The sequence below is a fragment of the Amphiprion ocellaris genome, chromosome 2 (genome assembly GCF_022539595.1).
Source record: "Amphiprion ocellaris isolate individual 3 ecotype Okinawa chromosome 2, ASM2253959v1, whole genome shotgun sequence".
In the NCBI taxonomy this organism is placed as follows: Eukaryota; Metazoa; Chordata; class Actinopteri; family Pomacentridae; genus Amphiprion; species Amphiprion ocellaris.
Genome location: NC_072767.1, coordinates 1,636,305 through 1,656,690, shown reverse-complemented (window position 1 = coordinate 1,656,690; position 20,386 = coordinate 1,636,305). Strand labels below are relative to the sequence as shown.

At 39.2% G+C, this 20,386-nt stretch overlaps 1 pseudogene; it reads right to left on the bottom strand.

The window, feature by feature from the left end:
- Positions 1-941: 941 nt before the first annotated feature.
- Positions 942-6,117, bottom strand: LOC129350637 (nicotinamide riboside kinase 2-like; annotated as a pseudogene).
- Between the last annotated feature and the right edge of the window lie 14,269 nt (positions 6,118-20,386).

Below are 20,386 nucleotides of genomic sequence, written 5' to 3'. Positions count from 1 at the left end.
TAACTTATAACTATGTGCCAGTTGAATTAGGCCATTTGAAGAAGAATTTATAAAAAAGACTTTCATGTCAAAGGGAAAACAGATTTTTTACAAAATTATGTTGATTAATCTTTACAAGTCTTTCAGGGCCTGCTGCCAAGAAGCATCACGATGCTGCCAAGAAGCATCACGATGCTGCCACCACCATGTTTCAGATGATGATGCTGCCACCACCATGCTTCGCATGATGATGCTGCCACCACCATGCTGCACATGATGATGCTGCCACCACCATGCTGCATATGATTATGCTGCCACCACCATGCTTCTCAAGACGATGCTGCCACCACCATGCTTCACATGATGATGCTGCCACCACCGTGCTTCACATCATGATGCTGCCACCACCATGCTTCACACCATGATGCTGCCACCACCATGCTTCACATCATGCTGCCACCACCATGCTGCATATGATGATGCTGCCACCACCATGCTTCACATCATGATGCTGCCACCACCATGCTTCTCAAGACGATGCTGCCACCACCATGCTGCATATGATGATGCTGCCACCACCATGCTTCACATCATGATGCTGTCACCACCATGCTTCACATGATGATGCTGCCACCACCATGCTTCACGTCATGATGCTGCTACCACCATGCTTCACATCATGATGCTGCCACCACCATGCTTCACATCATGATGCTGTCACCACCATGCTTCACATGATGATGCTGCCACCACCGTGCTTCACATCATGATGCTGCCACCACCATGCTTCACATCATGATGCTGTCACCACCGTGCTTCACATCATGATGCTGCCACCACCATGCTTCACATCATGATGCTGTCACCACCATGCTTCACATCATGATGCTGCCACCACCCTGCTTCACACCATGATGCTGCCACCACCATGCTTCACATCATGATGCTGCCACCACCATGCCTCATGGTGAGGATAGTGTGTTTGTGATGTTCTTGTGTGGTAAATACATGGGCCAGATGTGGCCATTGAACAGGTTGGAGGGGTCTGGCACCACATAGTCCCTAGAGCACCTCCTCTTTTTGCATTCTTCATATCGGATGGAAATAAAGTAGCGTTGGTTCAGCACATCTATCAAAGGTCTGTAGGTGTGAAGCAGGAAGCCCTCCACAATAAGGATGGAGTCTCCTCTTCCTTGTGGTTGGACTTTGGGTTCTTAACAGTGTGTTCTCCAGCCATGTGTAGATCGTTACTCATCATGGCGTCCAGAGCAGTAATGACATCGTATTGCTTAAAGCCATCTTCACCAACTTCAATCTGTTCTTGGGGCTTGAATAAGTCATCCTGATGGACCACACGGCAGTTGGGCAGAAAAAGCTCAATTTTAGTGTCATCAGACTAAAGTATTAATTAATTTCAGAGTCTCCTAAATGCCCTCTGGTGAACTCTGTATCTATCACTGTTTAGATTTAATGAACTTTTCTCAACAGTGTCTTTCTCTTTGCCACTCTCACAGTAAGCTTTGACTGGTGAAGAACGGACAGTTTGTGCATGTACAGTCCCTCCCATCTCAGCTGCTGAAGCTTATAACTCCTTCAGAGGAGTCATAGTTGTCTTGCTGGCCTCCCTCACTAGTCTCTTTCTTGCTCGGTCACTCAGATGTTGAGGACGACCTGTTCTAAGCAGACATTCAGAGACTTGAAGATGACCTTGTATCCATCTCCTGCCTTATGCTTTTCAATAGCATTTTTATAGAGTTGCTTGAAGTATTTTTGTCTTTATGGTGTCGTTATAGAGAGAAAAAGACATTTTCTTTTTATATGTAGTCATAGAAAAGCAGGTAAAGGGAAAGCTTCCAACAGGGGTAAACAATTTCTATAGGCACAATGTCTGATATGATATACTTTTTTAAAAGCTCCCAAAAAGGATGTTTTATGTAGTTTAGAAGTGGAATCATCACAGAATTTGTCCATCAAAGGAGCTCAGACTCCACTGTTCACAGTACTCTCAGTGCTGTCTGCAGCACATGTAGCAGAGAAAGCATCACAGCTGAGCAGACGGTGGTTCGGAGTCCGGCTGGGTGTTGACGGTAATTTACTGACCAGTTTGCGACATGCATTGCTGGAAGGTTAATAAACAATGAGCCCAACCTTTTCCCTCAATGAAATTCCAGCGCATTGTTTGTGTAGATAAGAACTTTGAAGTGAGAGTTTTTTAAATCTCTAAAAATCGATAAAAAGTACTGAAAAGTATCTTCACATTATTGCACACATATTTCACAATTCATCTCATTATTATGCTCATAAAACAACTCGACTCGACTTTCTCACCGTGTGTCCTCTCAGGCTTCCTCGGCGCTGCCAGCCAAACTAACAATGACACATTTTAATTAACTGAGCGTAACCTGAGTCCTCGGCTGATAAACTATGACATCGTGGATCCTCTTAATTTTACAAGAGTTGGATAATGAGCTTCTGGTCATGTTTCTGCTGCCACTGAATATCAAGTGTTTTTGGTGGTACAGCTGTCAACTCGTCTGCAGACTGAATCTCTCTGCAGCAACAAGAGAAATCCTGGCCTGAGTTCAAATGAACCCAGGCATATGTACACGGAGACAGAAATGAGACTGAAAACTCAGAAGCAGAGGCACTGCAGGCTAAAATGTAATCCCTAAAGTCAATGAGCAACTGAAGCAGTATCTCACTATCTTATATATTATTTTCTCTTTAACTTTGCCAGAGGCAGATGAGTTCATCTGACAGCAGAGCATCAGATACACTCCTCTGTTTCCTGTGCAGCTCCATATCAGCACCATAACAAACCTCTGTAGGCCAGTTAAGGCAGATATCATGACTCTGATTTGATCACTGAGCTTTAATGTGACAAGAGGAGACACATGTCAAAGCACATCCATGAGTAAAATCCATTTTTTAGATTAGATTCATATTTTAAACTCTGAAACCATCCATCCATTATCTATACATCGCTTAGTCCTCATTAGGGTCGTTGAGGGGCTGGAGTCTATCTCAGGTGACTTAGAGTGAAGGCAGGGTTCACCTGGACAGGTCACCAGTCTGTCACAGGGCTACATACAGAGACAAACAATCACACTCACATCCACACTTACGGACAATTTAGAGTTACCAATTAACCTCAGCATGTTTTTGGACTGTGGGAGGAAGCTGGAGAACCTGGAGGAAACCCACGCATGCACAGGGAGAACATGCAAACTCCATGCCCAGGCAAGGATGCAAATCAGGGATCTTCTAGCTGCAAGGCGATAGCGCTAACCACCAATCCACTGTGCAGCCCATCTCTGAGACCTTACTACTAATTTAAAATGTGATATTATATTTTTCAGAAGTGTTTTTGTTGTGGATGCCAAATAGTTTTTTTTTCTAGTGTTGTCCTCTTCGTTACCTCTCGGTCCTGGGGGGATGTGATATTTAAGAAGCTGATGATACTGGGGAATGGGCAATTTCAGCCGAGCAGCTGATTCCACCGCTTGATAAGTTTTACCGTCACCAAAACACTGCAACCACTGCAGCTGTCGGGTTCTGAAAAGTTGTGGACCGAGAACCTCAGCTGGGAGAAATTTCCCAGCAGAGGGAAGCTTTGATTATCAATCTCAACAGTGTTTGTCCTCAGCTTGTACTCTTGTGAGTCATCATTCTCACACATAAATGTCATTAAAACTAAGAGTAAAGTTTTGCGGAGGTGACCAACACTATTATTAAAGAGTCAGATGGTGCCAGAGAAGTGTTTCTCATATATTTATTTGCTGTTGCTGTTCACCACAATATCAATATTCATACTATTTTTTTTATTTTTTTGTCATTTGGAATGGGTTAAATCATTCGAAAACAAATGATTGTTGTGGGCTTCTCTCCCCAGAGAGTTAACCCCAATAACTTAGTCTATCAGCGCTTAACACAGCAAGACTCAACTCTGTTTTACCTTTCCAGATTCGTCGATACTAACTTTTCCAGGCAGACATCTGCCTCAGTCAAGCTGCTAAATAGCCTTTATGTAGCCAGTAATAGGAAGAGGCAAAGATACACCGTTGTAGCGCAACATAAATCAGGCTTTTATTTCCCTTTTCTGGGGCAGGAAATAGGTGCACAACAACTGGATAACCATTACCCTACAATTTGGGCCTTTATACACACTATGGCTGATTACTGTACTTCTGCCAGCATGAACTTTATAGTCGCTGCAGCTATGTGATGGTAACAGTTTGTCACACAAAGACGACAGAGACAGAGCCGCTCACTAAGCAGAACTGCCAATTCCAATTAAACTTTTTAATTTGTGTTTTACAGGTTAATTAATTAGAGAATTGGAATCTCAAGGTGATGGATTAAATTAGCAACATTAATGGAGGCAGCAGGTAAGCAGGTCTTTCCAGATGTTTCTCTCCCCAGCAACATTTTTCAATTCCTCCTGGAGGATCTAGAGGCATTCCCAGGCCAGATGAGATATATAATGCCACCAACAAGTTCTGAGTCAACCCAGCAAAAAGTCAAAGGAAGTCACTACTGGCTACCTTTTTTAATCATATATAATGAAAGTCTTCAGTTCCATGAGCTCCAAGCTTGTGGCCTCTCTGGCTCATATAAATCCTAGTATATGTCTTGATAATGGAAGCCTCTTTGTGGCTCCTGTGCAGGTCTCCCAAGGCTTGCTAGTCTACAGCCACGTTAGTCTTTTGTCAACTCTGTCTCCAGAATTTCCTGGTAGAGGTTGCTGCCAGGGGTCTAAAAACACCCCAAACTTTCTCTTCCACCATCTCCATCTAAACAACACACTTTGGGCAGCAGGCTTCGAGTGCTGACAGAGTTTATGATAAAATATAATATATGGATGCCGGTGCAGGTTCCCTACCCCTCAGTCTGCACCTTGGAGTTTTCCTTGCTTTATTTTATATGTATGAAGGAGAGATCATTCTTTTATCTTGATCTGTATTGGTGTGTATAACTTAATCTTTCTGATCCTTCAGAAGCCATTTCAAAATGCTGCTTTTCTAAGTTCCACTGGGGGATAACTGTAAAAGGAAGTGTTCGATATTTTGGGAAATATTCTTAGAGAGTTGCATGACTGTGGTTTTTTGTGTGCTTCACTATTTCTTAGAACTGCTCAACTATATACTCATAAACAAACTGTCAGCAGTATCCATCTGTCAGTTGCAATATAAGAAAGTGCATGTCCCAAAATGTTGAACTACTTTTTTTGTTTTCATGCACAACATCTAATTATAGGTGGATGATAACAACACATATGGATATGATCCTAAATTATGTGGCAACAAGGCCGATGTTATTAATACAAATACTACTACATACAGCTAATTATCAAATTGATGGAAGATTATTTATATGATGTGATGAGACAGATCTTTTTTTAAATGTATTTTATTGAATCAATACTTAGCCTGGATTAAAGCCGCCCTCTAGATTTTGGTTCTAAATAAAAAAATTCATTTGGTGACATTATTATTTATTACTATTATGTTATGGTTAATATTTTATTGTGTCGTTATTCTTTTTTGAATTGCGTCGCTGAAAACCAACACTTTCCCGGTCTCCTCCTCACAGCCAGCAGCAGCTGCTCCACACCAGAATGACATTAGGCTTTTAGAGATAACAAGGTTTCGCCTGCTCTCCTTCATCATCGGAGGTATAATTAGACAGGTAATGGAGAGAAGAGCAGCTCGGAGCCGATCCTTCTTAATCAAGAGAGCCATAACAATGCAAATACTGACCCTTTGTTGACTTGGATGCCTAAAAGACTGACATCATTTTAATGTTCAAAGTGGGAGAGAGACACCAGAGCCCAGCAGAGCCTGTGAATTCGGATGATGTTATGCACTTGTTAATTCAGAGGGGGAGGAAAGTTATGAGCGGCTCCGGATGAATAAAATGGGTAATAAAACTGGGAATGATGAAGCCTCAGCCTCCTTCCCTCCACCTCCTTCCATCAAAGAGCACCGACTATCTGCCTTGTCCATTGTCCTCTTCTCTCCATCTTCCCCTTTCATTTTCCTCCACACTGACTCCACCTTCATCTTTTCCTACCTTTGTGCTCCTCCTCCCCCCCTCATCCCTGTCAGTCTCCCTCTTATCAGCCAGCCAGTGAAGCATGTGGAAGCTGTCTGCAGAAGACAACAGCGGGGAAGCGCAGGGCCGTGAAATATGGGAAACCGAGACTTCAGAGACTAGAGAGCCGAAGCTGACTGACTGAATTTAGAGCTTCAGGCTGTAATAAAGAGGAATCTTTAGACTTAACCCTGGTGTCGTCCTGCAGATCAAATTGAACTGCAAGACGAAGTTTGAAAACGTGGAAAAAATATATTTTCCCAGTGAACACTTTTACATTTTCAACATTTTTGGGAAATTTTTGAACATTTTTTGGTGCAAAAAAAGAAATGCTAAAAAAAATGTTTCTTTAAGAACATTTAAAAAAAAAAAAAATCAACCAAAATCCAGCAAATTTCGCTGGATTTTGGTTGATTTTTTTCTGAATGTGCTTAAAGAAAATATTAGAACTTTTACTGATATATATGGAATCACTTTAGATATTTTTTAGGATTTTTGTTGGAACATTTTTATTCATTTTTTGAAAATATTTACTTTTTTAAATTTCTTGCCAAATTTGGGGATTTAAAAAAAAACTTTTAAGGGAAACTTTTAAGGAATTTCGGGATTTTTCTTCCTGAAGATTTTGCAAATTTTTTATAAATTTGGGGAATTTTTTGCTGAGTTTTTAAATTTTTTTCAGACAAGCAAACAATTTTTTTGGTGCCTGTAAATGAAGACAACAGGAAGGTTAAGGTGTTAGGACGGATGCTGCAACCTGAACTCTGAGACAGTGAATTTGTTTTAAAACTCAGAGAAAGAAAAGTGAGCTATAAAGCCAGTGTGAATAAATAAATCAAGGTGATGCTGTATGAAGCTGGGGATATTTCACTGAAAACAATAAAACACTGTTGATGAATGTATGTAATCAGAGTCGGAGCACTTTGCATGATTAAAAAAACCAGCTTGTTCACGTGCAACAAGACATTTAAAAGACATTAATTAAATCTTTACAATCAGTGCAAATGAACAATCAACACAGTTCATAACTGTGCTAATCTGGGGCTATAAATTTGAAGGACTTGTACACAGACAGGCGGGAGACACCACAGAAGAAGATTAGCTTATTAAAAAGGTTAAATATGGAACCCAGGACTCAAAGTCAAATAAAAGATACAATATTATGTTTGTACAGGAACAGAACTATTTTTAGGTTTAGGGATTATTTGAACTGAATTTATCGGTGTGCTTGCACTATTAATTTAGATTTAGTGCATTATTACTTAATGCTTTTGTCGTTGCCCCGTTGTTGTTATTTACTCTGCCACTACTACACTAAAAGTAGCTTCAATACAAGTGCTTTGCAAATTTGTCATATAAATAAATATACTTAAGTAGTTTGATTTATAGTTAATTCATTCATAGTTGATACAACACAGTCCAAAACAGACTTATTTTCTATGTCTCATCTATGACTGTTTTACATTAATCCCAATGACAGGTACACACAAGATTAAGTCGACAGTATTTAGACTTTTAAAAAGCTTAACTTTAATAGTTCTGTGCAATTTGAATTGTCCACTACCTAAAGTGCAAATCCCAGTTGCACATGGCCAAGTGTTAGAACTGTTTGAGTAGCAGGTCACTTGCCATTGTTACTATCAAAAAATGTTTTTTCCCCCACAAGCCAATAAGATGTTAGAAATAACTCCTTCCACTTCATAACTGCAGGTGCCTTTAAAAATGAGTAGGTAATGCATGTGAAGAGTTCTTCTGGGTGTCTAAGCTTTTGGGAATAAAAGTGGTGTTTATTTTTGACACAGTGTTAAGTGCAGTTGGAGCAGTTCTAACACTTGGACTGGTGTGAAACTCTCCTGGCTGAATCAACAGTGTAAAAAAATAATAAAAACAACTGCTGATGAAAAATGTGTGATGCTTCTGTGTGAAACCTGAAGGAAAAACAGCTGAACATCAAACTTTTCATTGGCCTTCTAAAACTAAAACTATCTTTTATAGGAACTGAAAAATACATTACGTAGAGATGCAAATTTGAAATTATTTCTTTAACTGACATTCAGTCACATGATCAATGATCAATTAATCCTTAAAATAAATGAAATACAGTGGATGTTTTCCCATATGCTGATGGAACAGTTTATATCAACTGAAAAATTGACTCCATTACAGTAGGAATCAGAAGAACGGAGAAGGTGAACAATTCAATTTAATTTTATTTATATAGTGCAAATTCACATTTTTAAAAAAATGTTATTATCCCTTATTAATCCCACAAGGAGAAATTCAGATCTTTTCGCATATCCCCCCCAACATATGTCATCTCAGCCCTTAGCATAGTAAGAGACAGACCTTAGGAAATCAGTTCCTCCAGGAATTTGCGATGTTGCCATTGCCCGAATTCACGCAAATTCAACCAATCTCCACGAATTCTGCGTGACCTTGCAACTTTGTCCAGTCACCATGGCTTTTCCGCAATTTTGGCCCGCCTCCCATCAGTTCCACCAATCATAGCAGTCCCCAGCGCTAACGTAATGCACGTACGTCACAGAATTCACTTCCTTGTTTTTGGTTTGAAGATGCAGACATGTCCCATTCTAATGTCTCTCATTTACCAGCAAAAATTACTGCTGAAGACTGTGCAAAACAATTAATTCCCTGATGTTCTTCACCAAAGCGGAAGTAAACTGTTTTACACACGTGCAATATTGTGGTGGAATACAAAAAAAAAAAATCCTCCATTGATAAACGCTTCTGTACCACGAAACATATCAGGAGAACGGCTGAAACTAGCAGACCACAGACCAGACAGATCACCGTGATGGAAACTGTTGCATCCAGATCTGTTGGAGCTCTGAAAGAATGAAGGTAAATTAGATTAATTATTCCACCAAGGAACACGGTGGAGTTATGTGACGATCGGCGTATGTGAATCATTCCTCTGTCAGCAACATCACTCAAAAACGGACTAAAGGATTTGGGTGAAATTTTCAGGGAAGGTCAGAAATGATACAAGGACCAAGTGATTAGATTTTGGCAGTGATGCGGCTTAAAGTCTGGATCCATGGATTTGTTAAGTATTTCCCATTGAGATAGCGGCACGGCGTCTGATAACAGCACGGTAACCATGGCAACAAGTGACCGCTACCTCAGCGGCCTGCTGACGATCACATCATTGCGATCCTACTACAAATTCACCGCTATAGACGTATCGGAAATGATACAAGGAACAACTGATTAAATTGTGGGGGTGTTTCTGAGTCCCATCAATTCCCGCCGCCCGCTACATATTTAGGTCACGTGATTCGGTATGTATATACATGCATAACACACACCTGTGCTCAGGTAATGAACAGTCTTGGTGGAGTACTGCTGTCTCTGGGTGCTTTTCTTGTTAATTGATGTGACAAGCCGTGAGCGTGTGTGTGTGAACACGTGTGTGTGCCAGGATGTGAAATTAACTTTTTAAGATATGTCCAAAAGTGATTCATTTAATAGTAAATTATCATTTAGTGCCTTAAATCTACCAACCACTTCATGTTCAACAGTATCTGTCTGCTGCTAATTTCCACCATAGTAGGCCAGCTTGTGTAAATGGGTTGGAGCGTTAAAGAATTAGTTTCAGAATAAATATTATAAATTACCATGTTGAAACATGTTCTAAAAGCTGAAAAAATGCAAACAATTAGCAATTGTCACTGTCTCCCGCAATTACATCGCAACAAATAAGCTGAAAACATCGCAACATACATTGCAATTTTTCAGAAAAGCAGCCATGAGTTCAGGCATTTTCAGCCGCAACAATCTGGAAAACCGCCCTGAAATCCTGGAGGGACTGGGAAATCTAAACAGAACAGAAAACCCAACAATTCAGAGTTGCTTTGGATTCCGTTTGAGTGACAGTGGGAAGGAACAACAACAACAACAACAAAAAAAAAACTCCAGACAGAACCAGGCTCAGGGAAGGCAGCCATCTGCCTTGATTGGTTGGGGTGAGAGTGGGGATAAACACAAGGTTATCTAGTTTTATAAATAAATGATATAATGACTTTAAAATTATGACCCAATCATTGACATGCAAAATCCAAAGTATTAAACACAGCCAATGAGCTGCAGTCTTCCAAGCATTTGAAAATCGTAATTTAGCATCAGCACAGGACTCATGCAGCTAGCCAAACTGGACAGGCCAGCCACCAAACACCTTTTTCACAACTTGGGCTCCGTTGTTCATCAACACAACTGCCACAGTTAGCAGTTAGACAGCAAGGAGGTGCACTTGTTTTATGCTAAATTTATGGGCGGTCAGCAAACACACCTGTAACTCCATCTCAATAAACAGTAGCTTCTTTTCCACTGAATAAACAGCTAGTGTTCATGAATACTGTAGTATTTTGAGTCATTGACCACAAACTGACTCCCACTTAACAACACTGTTCACATTTATCACAAAAGTATAGAAAGGACGGTGTACGTATGAGAATGCACCAACATGCAAATGGTTCCTAATGTTACTGAGAATAATTAGAAACCACGACAGACGCTTTTGTCCACCTGCATTTACTCTCCTTCCATTAACAAATTATTTTTGGAGCGGTCTTCATGTTTTATTAATCAGGTTCTGCTAAATGGTGTCGTTATTATGTTTAGCTGTAAGCTTGACGTGGCGTTACCATGGCAACAGTCAACAGTGAGCAAACGGGAGTATGATGTCATTTCAACACAATACAGATACCCTCCAGCCATGACCCACCATGAGATAGAGGGTGTGTGTGTGTGTGTGTGTGCACGTGTGTGTGTGTGTGTGCACGTGTGTGTGTATTGTGCGTGCGTGTGTGTGTGTGTGTGTGTGTGTGTGTGTGTGTGTGTGTGTGCGTGTGCGTGTGTATTGTGTGTGCGTGCGTGTGTATTGTGCGTGCGTGCGTGTGTGTGTTTCTGAGGTGAAATTAAAGAGGAGACTAGAAGAAGAGATAGAGGGATAAACAGCAAAAAGAGGAAGGATAAGGTTGAGGAAGCAGAGAGATAAAGCTCCCTGTGGGAGAAACAGGCGCTGTGGTTTTGGACCTGCAGAGAGACGACATTAGATTCTAATGAAAAATTTGGCTGCGGGTTTACAGGGTATCTGCAGACAGATCATTTCTCTGGCAACAGAGCAACACTGATGTACTCAGGGCATTTTGTTTTTAACTCATAAGCTACCTGTTGCTGTTTTAAAGCAGATTAAAACCAGATTGGGATCCTCACTGTCCCACAGTGTTTACTCAGTGGGACAGTTGTTAGGTTTCCCTCTTTTATTCTGTAAGGTCATGATCTTTTGTCTTGATGTAAAGTGCATTAAAATGGCATATGCTGTTGTTTAGCACTATGTATTCTTCTTTAAAAAACTGAATTGAATATATGTTATATGAACCATGGGACATGCCTTAGAAGAGTAATCCTGTATATGTGTTCTGGAGGCTCATCTGGGATCAAATTAACCATTCAAGGAAGATAAGTTTAGTGTTTGAAGTAGTTTGGTTTTATCTGGTTCGTGTTGCTTCTGCTCTTGTGAAAATGGAGGTTTGTCCAATAGGAATATAAGGAGTTAGAAGGCAAAAGAGCAAGAAAGACTGGCCAACTGTGTCCACACTTTATCCATTATTGTTGCCTGTTTTTACCTGTTCTTTGGATTTTAACTGCAGTTTTTTTATTTACTGGAATGGTATGTAAATGCCACATAATGTGCCCCTTTTCAGCAAACTACTAAAAGGCTCACGTTCCCAGAAGGTGTTTTCGGTTCAAAATATAGTTTGTTTTTTTTTAACCATGACTGCATATCACCTTGTTATAGTCCTGTTCTGAGCTGCTTGTTTCAGAACAGTAGTTGTAATTGCAGTTGAGCTGCTGTTGTCCACGCCCCCTTCAGGAAGAAGACTCTCTGTCGTTGACAGCAAGGTGAAAACAGCTGACTGCACAGAGGTAGATGTATGTAATATGGAGATATCGCAATATTTACGGCACAGCGGTTGTTTTTACTCATCTAGTTTGGCGAGATTGTCAGATGATGCTAAGGTTATAAAATCAGTAGTTTAGTGAAGAATGGCAGCTTGGAAATGGCTTTGAAGTGTGTGCTGCTTTGCGTATTTACGTAACAGACTGCATTTCAGTCACCTTTTTATACTTAAAAATGTGTACACGAGAACAGCTTTATTAGGATTTCAGCTGTATTAAAATGCAGTATATGTGAGCACAGAGAGCAGGAGAGAAGCAAACAGTGTTTGTCTGAAGGTCTCCACCATATCTGAATGTCTAGCAGTTTTACAGTTTACAGCATTCTGACCAGTGAGCATTCATTCAAAGCTAATGTTAACATGAGAAACATTAGCGCCGCCTTTAAGGAATTCCCCATTGTTGTGATGACACAAAAATAGTAAAAAACACTCGGTGTTCAGTTCCTCAGCTGCTGGGAGCACATGAAGACTGTTGAGTTCCTTCTTCCAGCCAACAGCAGAACATTTGGTTTGCTCTGGGAATAAATGCATTCATATCTCAACAGCATTTACTTTAAACCCTTAGGTTTCTAACAAGCACAAAACACGACAAAAATGGATTTTTACCATATGGAACCTCTAATGAATAACTATTACCTTTTGCTATTTTAAATAGAACCTGATTGTCCTGTATATTTGATTTGTATGTTTCTAAAGGTTCTATGTAGCCATTACCATTATTATTTATTACATTTTTACAAGTTGAAAAGAGTTCTCGACACACATTATTTTGATAATTGAACTAAAACGCTTCTGTCTCGTCCCCAAAATGGTTTGTTTGGGGTCAAGTTGAGGTGCTGAACAAATCTTGATTGCAGAGTTGATTCTATTGTTACAAAGCTGTGGCAGCAACAAATGCCGTTGGAGCTCCAATTCCCCGTTCTGTCACTGAGATCAAGCCTTGGTTCACTTGCAACTAATGTCTACATGGACCGACATCAACTCCACTGTTAGGGAGCCATGAGCTGCATTTCCCCTCAAGGTCACATCGGATAAAACTACTGACTAACCTAATCCCCACCCACAAAAGGAGAGAATGAAGAATGAAGCGTGGTATTGGGCAAGAAGCCAGAAGGTCAGACTGAACAAACATCAAAGTAGGAAACTGCCCAGAAACTTTGCCATGATTGTGACAAGTTGAAAAAAAACAATCACAAAGGTTCAAGCATTTTCACTCTGTGGAAACAAAGGTTGAATGAAAAAGTTGCTCACATGGCAGCTGGATGGTAAATAAATCTGTCTTTTCATGGCTCCTTTTTAAACTTACATCCACAAATAAGGGCAATGAGTGGAGTATAGATGTCGATGATGGAGATAAACTCTAGCAAGAAAAATGGACAATGACTGATATTACATGTACGTTTTGGGAAGCATTCTTCATTGAAAAACCCCACAAAATTCTGTTTTCAATGGTTGTTTTACAAAATTTCAAGTACTGGAGCAGCAAGTGTGAACCAAACACAGTGAGGACAAATTAAGCAACTCAAAGAACCCCATAATTGGCCTTTCCCTTTCCATTGTGGTGTTGAATTTGACAGTTTCAACCACAATGTCAACTTCGAGAGCACCAAAACACCAACTAATACAGTAATTACTGGACTTAACTCCAGGTCTGTGAGCACTTAGGAAATAGACCAATGTAGGTTGTTTTTTTTTTTTTGTTTTTTTTAGCTTATACTGTGAATTTTACGTTGATGATAACACTTGAGATGAAGACTACTCCTGGTTGAGGCAACTCTGTCACCACAGAATGATGTTCCTCTATATCTAAACTGTATTCTCAATTACGCTTTGAAGGGAATGTAAACTCATTTTGAAATAAATGTAATTTGTGAGTTGTTGTATTGGGAGAGGAGCCCAATCTGAGCAGAGAATAGATAAAACAGAGATCAGACTTTCACTGAGAACCCTTGACTTTTTGTCTCATGGTGGACAAGAAGCCATCAGTTTCAGAAATAAGTTTTTTTTTTCTTGTTTATTTTTTCACTCACTTTCTGGTTAGGTTTAAGCATCAAAACTACGTTTAGGAAGTATCTTGCTCTGTTTGGCTTAGTTAAGGTTATTCATCAAAAATTACCCAATTAAGGTTAGAAAAAACGCGACAGTTTGGGCTTTGGAGATTGCTTTGGAGAAAAATGTCTGCTAACTGTAGAATTGTAGACTTTGTCGTCAAAGCGATAAAACCTCCTTCTGTCCTCTTGGCTGAGGTTTGTCTGATATTTTATGTTCGACATGTGGGCTCACACGGGTCTTTTATTTTTTTCTGTCCTGAGAGTTTCTGCTTTGGCACTCCAGGTATTCACCGTACATCAAACATACCACGGAAGTCACAAATATATTAAGACCTTTATTCTCGGCAGACACTGCAGAGCTTCTGGCAGACGGTAAACAGACTGAAGTATGTCGTCCTGTTTTGCACTCTGAAATCTGCAGACACCACAGACCTTTATGGGTTCAGTGAGTGAATGACCTTTATTTACACTGAGCTTTTTATACTACAAGGTGACTAGAAGTTGAGATGGTTCAGTAAATTCACATGATTTGATTTAAGTAATTTACATGGTTTGTTATTTTTGGCAATACACCAATAAATAGGCTAAAAAAAGATGAGAATAAAACTGGTTTCCCCTTTAAAATATCTATATGTGCATTTGTCTTTTAAATAACTAAACACATTAGCTATTCTTATTACCTCATCCACTGTCATCAAAACTCTTAAATTCTCACTTTTTTTTCAAAATACTGAAGGTCTAACTGAAATAGAACTTCTCTGGAGTGTCTCTAATGTCTCTTAGACTTAGGAGGAACTTTTAAGAATGTGAATTGCTGAAGAAGGAAATGTCAGAACAGGCAAATTCAGCAAATGGCAGAAAAAAGCTATAAAAATAACCAAGACCGTGCTTTCCTAATGGCACATCAATGTGACAGGAGGGCTTTAAGGACAGCGTATCTCATGAAATTATCTGAAATGTCAAGAAACTGAAAGCCAGAGATAATATTAGGAATAAAGTTCTCACTTAATTGCACAAATACAGATCAATAGTCAAGCAGCCTGTGGAAACAGACGCTTTATTAACATATAATGATACATTTAAGTAGCGCTTTAGGCTTAAATATCAACACCACAATTTGATGTTTTCTCATTTTGGCATTTTAGAAAACAGAAGGAGGAACAATGGGTGAATAAGACGATAAAACAGACCAATTAAGATTCATTAAAAGTGAAGGCAGCAGTATGAAGTAAAGACCTGTTGAGCCACAAGGGTTTTATCTGAAATGCTGAGACACAATTTGGTAAAGTACTCTCATTTTGGAGACATGAATTAGCTTTGCAAGGTTGCCACAAAGAGTGAAAGTGGAATGCAAGAGGAACAAAAATTAAAAACCCACACTGAAGAGAACCTCATTATCTGCATTGCTAAGCTGCTAAAGTGTTTTTGGCTTATCTTTCTTAATGGCACTTGTAATTCTTGGAGGCTCCTGCAGCATTACGAGCTTATTATTATGTATCGCCATGAAACATTTGAAAAAACTCTGCAGCTGTGCAATGTGTTGTGGCTGCTAAGGCAGAGTAAAAGTGACAGATTTATTAAGCCAGGTTGCAAAGGAAATCTATAGTCCCTTGTCTGTCTGCTTTAGAGGAGCCCATGGCCCTGAGCTCTGCAGACAGAAAACAAACCGAATCTAAAGCTAATCCTCTCATAGCTCTCCTAAATCTGCAGCCGATGAGCAGATGAGGCTGCAGGAGAGATGAGTAAAGGAAGAAATAGGATATAAGATATAAATCACTGTGGAAATAGTGGCGTTGGTACAGTTTATAGATCTCAAAACATTGGTCTTAAAGGAGTAATTCACTTTCTGGTGAAGAGTTTGGTGAGATGGAGAAATTTGGACAGTTTGATTCCTTCAGAGCTGCTTCTGATACCGATTCAAGGACCAATCAAGGACCACTATTTGGGAAATGATATGCATCTGTAATAAAAATGTAAATCTTGGGGTCAGATTTTAGAATGACAAATGTCTAAACACTCCAGCTTCAATGAAATTCCTTTTACCATTTCCCATATATTTGAACTAAAAGAGAATTTCTCATTTATTCTTCAGTGTTGATAAGAAATTATTACCTGACCTGCAACTTATCAGATCGTGCTGCAGACAGAACATTGTTCAAGACCGCAGAGTGACGACAAACAGAAAGGAAACTGAAGATGAGCCAAATTAGCATGTTTTTAAACAAATTAAATTTAGCGAGAATTGGTCAAAACTTCCCTAAACAATGAAAACAATCAGAAAACTGCTAAATATCAGCTCCACTAATCGACCAGGCCGAAAAGAAGTCAAAACCTAATGAGATCGCTGCTGCCATCATGGGTTTCTGTTAAATATGAAGATTTAGCCAGCTGCAGGTTAGCTTAGCTTAGCAAAGATACTGGAAATGCATTATCAAGCAGTAGTCCCACATAGAAACCCTGGTGAAACTGATTAAACTAGGGCAGCACACAGTGGATCTCCATGTGTATAGAGCACTAAGTGCATGTGAAATGAGGCAAATTAACTCTAACACATCATGCTGCAATGCTTTTTGCTGTTTGATTCAAAAAGAAAATGCACCTCATTTTCCATGACTAATCTGCAAGAGAAGTCCGTCTGTTAGAGCATCACTTACTCTGATTTATGGGTTCCTGGATACCATGAGTTTTTATTTAAACAGTTTGTTGACATGCAGACTCCACATGTGCACAGCGTAATGGACAAGAAACAGCAGAGAAAAACTGGAAAAGGCCATTTGGTTGCATAAAGAGGCATCAGTTGTTTGGAAATGTTTTGGCTGCAGAAAAGAAGCCGTTGACCAAATTGTGTGGTGTAGTTGCTGGGAGTAAACAAGGGAACAAGACTTATTTTTGACCATTTAAATTGGCACCACAGAGCTGTATGATGAGCACAAAGTCTAATCTAAATGCAGTCTAAACCAAATGCTATTTCAGATGCTTTGCCAGTGTTACACAATGTGAGAAATGGCAGAGAGAATCTCTGATGCAAAAATTTTACACCTCGAAAGACCAATTAACACAGCTGCAAAGAGGGTTTTAAAAGCGTGATCTGGTTGCTTGACTAGTGATATGTAACGCCATCACACACATATTTCTCTCAAGTTGCTTTCCGGAGCTGATACAAGTGAAAAATTCTGCAGCTACAGTGAAACTGTGGCAGCCGGATGGAGTCCTACGTCGGTGTAACAATCCACTTTATTAATGAGGACAAGTCACTGCTTGCAAACAGAATTTTTCATGCATGATCATACAAGTGAGAAGACGGCAGCAGCGATGAAAGATGCTGCAGAGCTTTTGCCAAGAATTGGATCTTGTTGTTGCACTACAAAAACTCTAAATCTTACCAAGTCTATTTGTCTTATTTGTAGTCAAAATGTCTCATCCCACTTGATTTAAGATAAATTCACTTAACAAGAGACATTTCAGCAGATGGAGGGACTTGTTTTAAGACAATGCATCTTAAATATCTTGTTAAGTCAAACAATCTGGAAATTATCTTGTTTTGAGTTGAATTTTACAAGAAAACTCAAAATAAGTTTAACCCTTGTGTCGTCCTGCAGGTCAAATTGACCTGTTTTAAACTTTGAAAAGGTGGGAAAAAAAGCAATATATTTTCACAGTGAAACTTCTGATGTCCACATTTTCAACATTTTTGGGAAATCTTTGAACATTGTTTGGTGGAAAAAAGACATGTTAAAAATGTTTAAGAACAGTCACAAAAAATCAACCAAAATCCAGCGAATTTCACTGGATTTTGGTTGATTTTTATGTGAATGTTCTTAAAGAAAATATTAGAAGTTTTACTGATATATATGGAATCACTTTAGATATTTTTAGGATTTTTTTTGGAAGATTTTTACTCATTGTTTTGAAAATATTATCAAGAATTTTCTTGCCAAATTTGGGGGATTTAAAAAAAAAAAAAAAAAAACCTTTTGAGGGAAACTTTTAAGGAATTATTGGAATTTTGTTCCTGAAGGTTTTGCAAATTTTCTGAAATTTGGGGAATTTGTTTGCTGAATATTTGGATTTTTTCAGACAAGGAAACAATATTTTTTGGTGCCCGTAAATGAAGACAACAGGAGGGTTAATACATCTAAAATTAGGAGGTTACCTGAAAGCAAAAATCTACTTTTGAGTGAAAAACTGCAATTTTTTTAGCATGTCTGGCTTATTTTAAGACACTTAAGCTTGACAATCCTGTAAAATAGAGCTTAAGATAAATTCTCCCAGCTAATTTTGAGATCTCAATATTTTAAATATCATATCTTATTTCTAGAAATCTTACCAAGTCATTTTTCACTTGTTCTATTGGCAGATTGTTTCACTTATTTCAAGGTAAAAGTTCCTTGAAATAAGTTTTTTTCCTTGTTTTGAGAAGAGCATTTTTCCAGTGTGGTAAATTAAACAAGATTCAAGATCAAAATTCAAGAGTTTTTATTTGTCACATGCTCATACAGTATATGCAGTGAAATGCAAAGTGACTGTTGGCAAGGCTGTGCAATAACAATAAGAAACTATAAAAAAACGGGACAAATCTTAAAAAAAAAAAACAGTAGAAAATTGAAAAACTTGACTGAGATATTTTACTTAACAACCTGTCCTGGAATCTAAGAACAGTTTTAAGTTTAATAAAGGTTATTTTTCAAGCTATTTATTGTTAAAGGCACACTAATTTCTAACTTATGGGTTTAGGAATGATGAAGGATACAGATTGTCAGAGTTTGAGATGTCAGGACTGATAAATTGTGGCATAAATGTAAAATTGTAATCGCTTCTTGAAGGTAACGATTGTACAAAATCACCCCAGCCACTCTGACAGTATTAATTCTTTTCGATATGCATTTATTCGAGTTATCCGGTGGTTTACAAAATATCGCAGTATGAGTTTTTTTCTAGTATTGTGCAGCTCTAGACTAAACAAACAATAAGACGACAAACTTGAACACAGAACATGTTTCCTCCCGTTTCAAGTCTTTCTGCTGCATTCATGGGAGTGGTAAATAACATTTCGCAAAATGTGTTTTTCTCGCTTCGCAGTCCACAATGCTCAACATGGAAAGACTGTTGGATCCAGCGTGTTCTGGGAGAACAGATGAACCCAGAATGTGCAGCCATTTGTCTCTGCGTGTGTTCGTGACATTTCGTGGACATTGAAATGCTGCGCCGGCCTTTTGTCAGTTAGCGCCAAACCACGTTCTTCACATGCTGTCGAGGGAGTAATTAGGTTCCCTGCTACTCCTCGTCATCTCTGTGCTCCTTTTTCTCCTTCAGGTTAATTTCATGCTGCCTGGTGTGATGACAAACTAACTGCAGCAGACAATTAAACCATTCGAGAATAACAGCCGAAGCTCGGAATCAGCACTGCCTAATTGCTAAGACCTCGAACTGATGGCCGGTCCATCAAAACAATAGATGCAGTCATCGCATCAAACAGAAAATGGTGTCGGGCTGCCGTAATAAAAAAAACAAACTGAAATTAGACAGCGAGCTGAGACCATTGCTATCATCACAATCGCATTCAATTCTCAGATGCAGCTGGAGGTCTGATTCCTATCTGAGCCTCTCACAGCTCTGTGACCAATCGATACGTTTAAGCCTCTCTGCCTTCAGCAAACGAATGCACTCGGAGCAAGAGGGCTGCTCATTTTCCTGCTCAGAGTCATGAAATCTCCCCAGCTGGGCGTTAATAGGGTGGAGTGGCTGGACTGTCTGTACACCAGGACCCAGTTTATTATGGACAAGCTGCCATTAAAACCTCCAACCATTCAGATCATTTTAAGTTGCCTTTAATCACTCGTGGCAGCAAGAAAATGTGCAAACTTTCTGTTATTGCAAATGTGTTTGGCAAATATGAAACACTGGTATTCATTTGTAGTGATGTTTCTGGATACACAGTGAATGAGTCGGTTTCCAGTATTCACTCTTTATTCAGTTCTGGTGCTGGCTGCTACCAACAGCTGAGGAATAATACTACTGTTTTTTAGGGGATTTTCACTGAATGCATGTCAGGGTGGGTGTCAAATACAGACACTAGTCAGAAAACAAACAAACTGGTACAAATGGTAAGAAAAGTCCAGACGATTTTTAACACAAAATACACACTACCGTTCAAAAGTTTGGGCTCACTTAGAAACATCTTTATTTTTGAAAGAAAAGCATTTTTTTTCAATGAAGATAACATTAAATGAATGATAAATCCAGTGTAGACACTGTTAATGTGTTAAATGACTATTGTAGCTG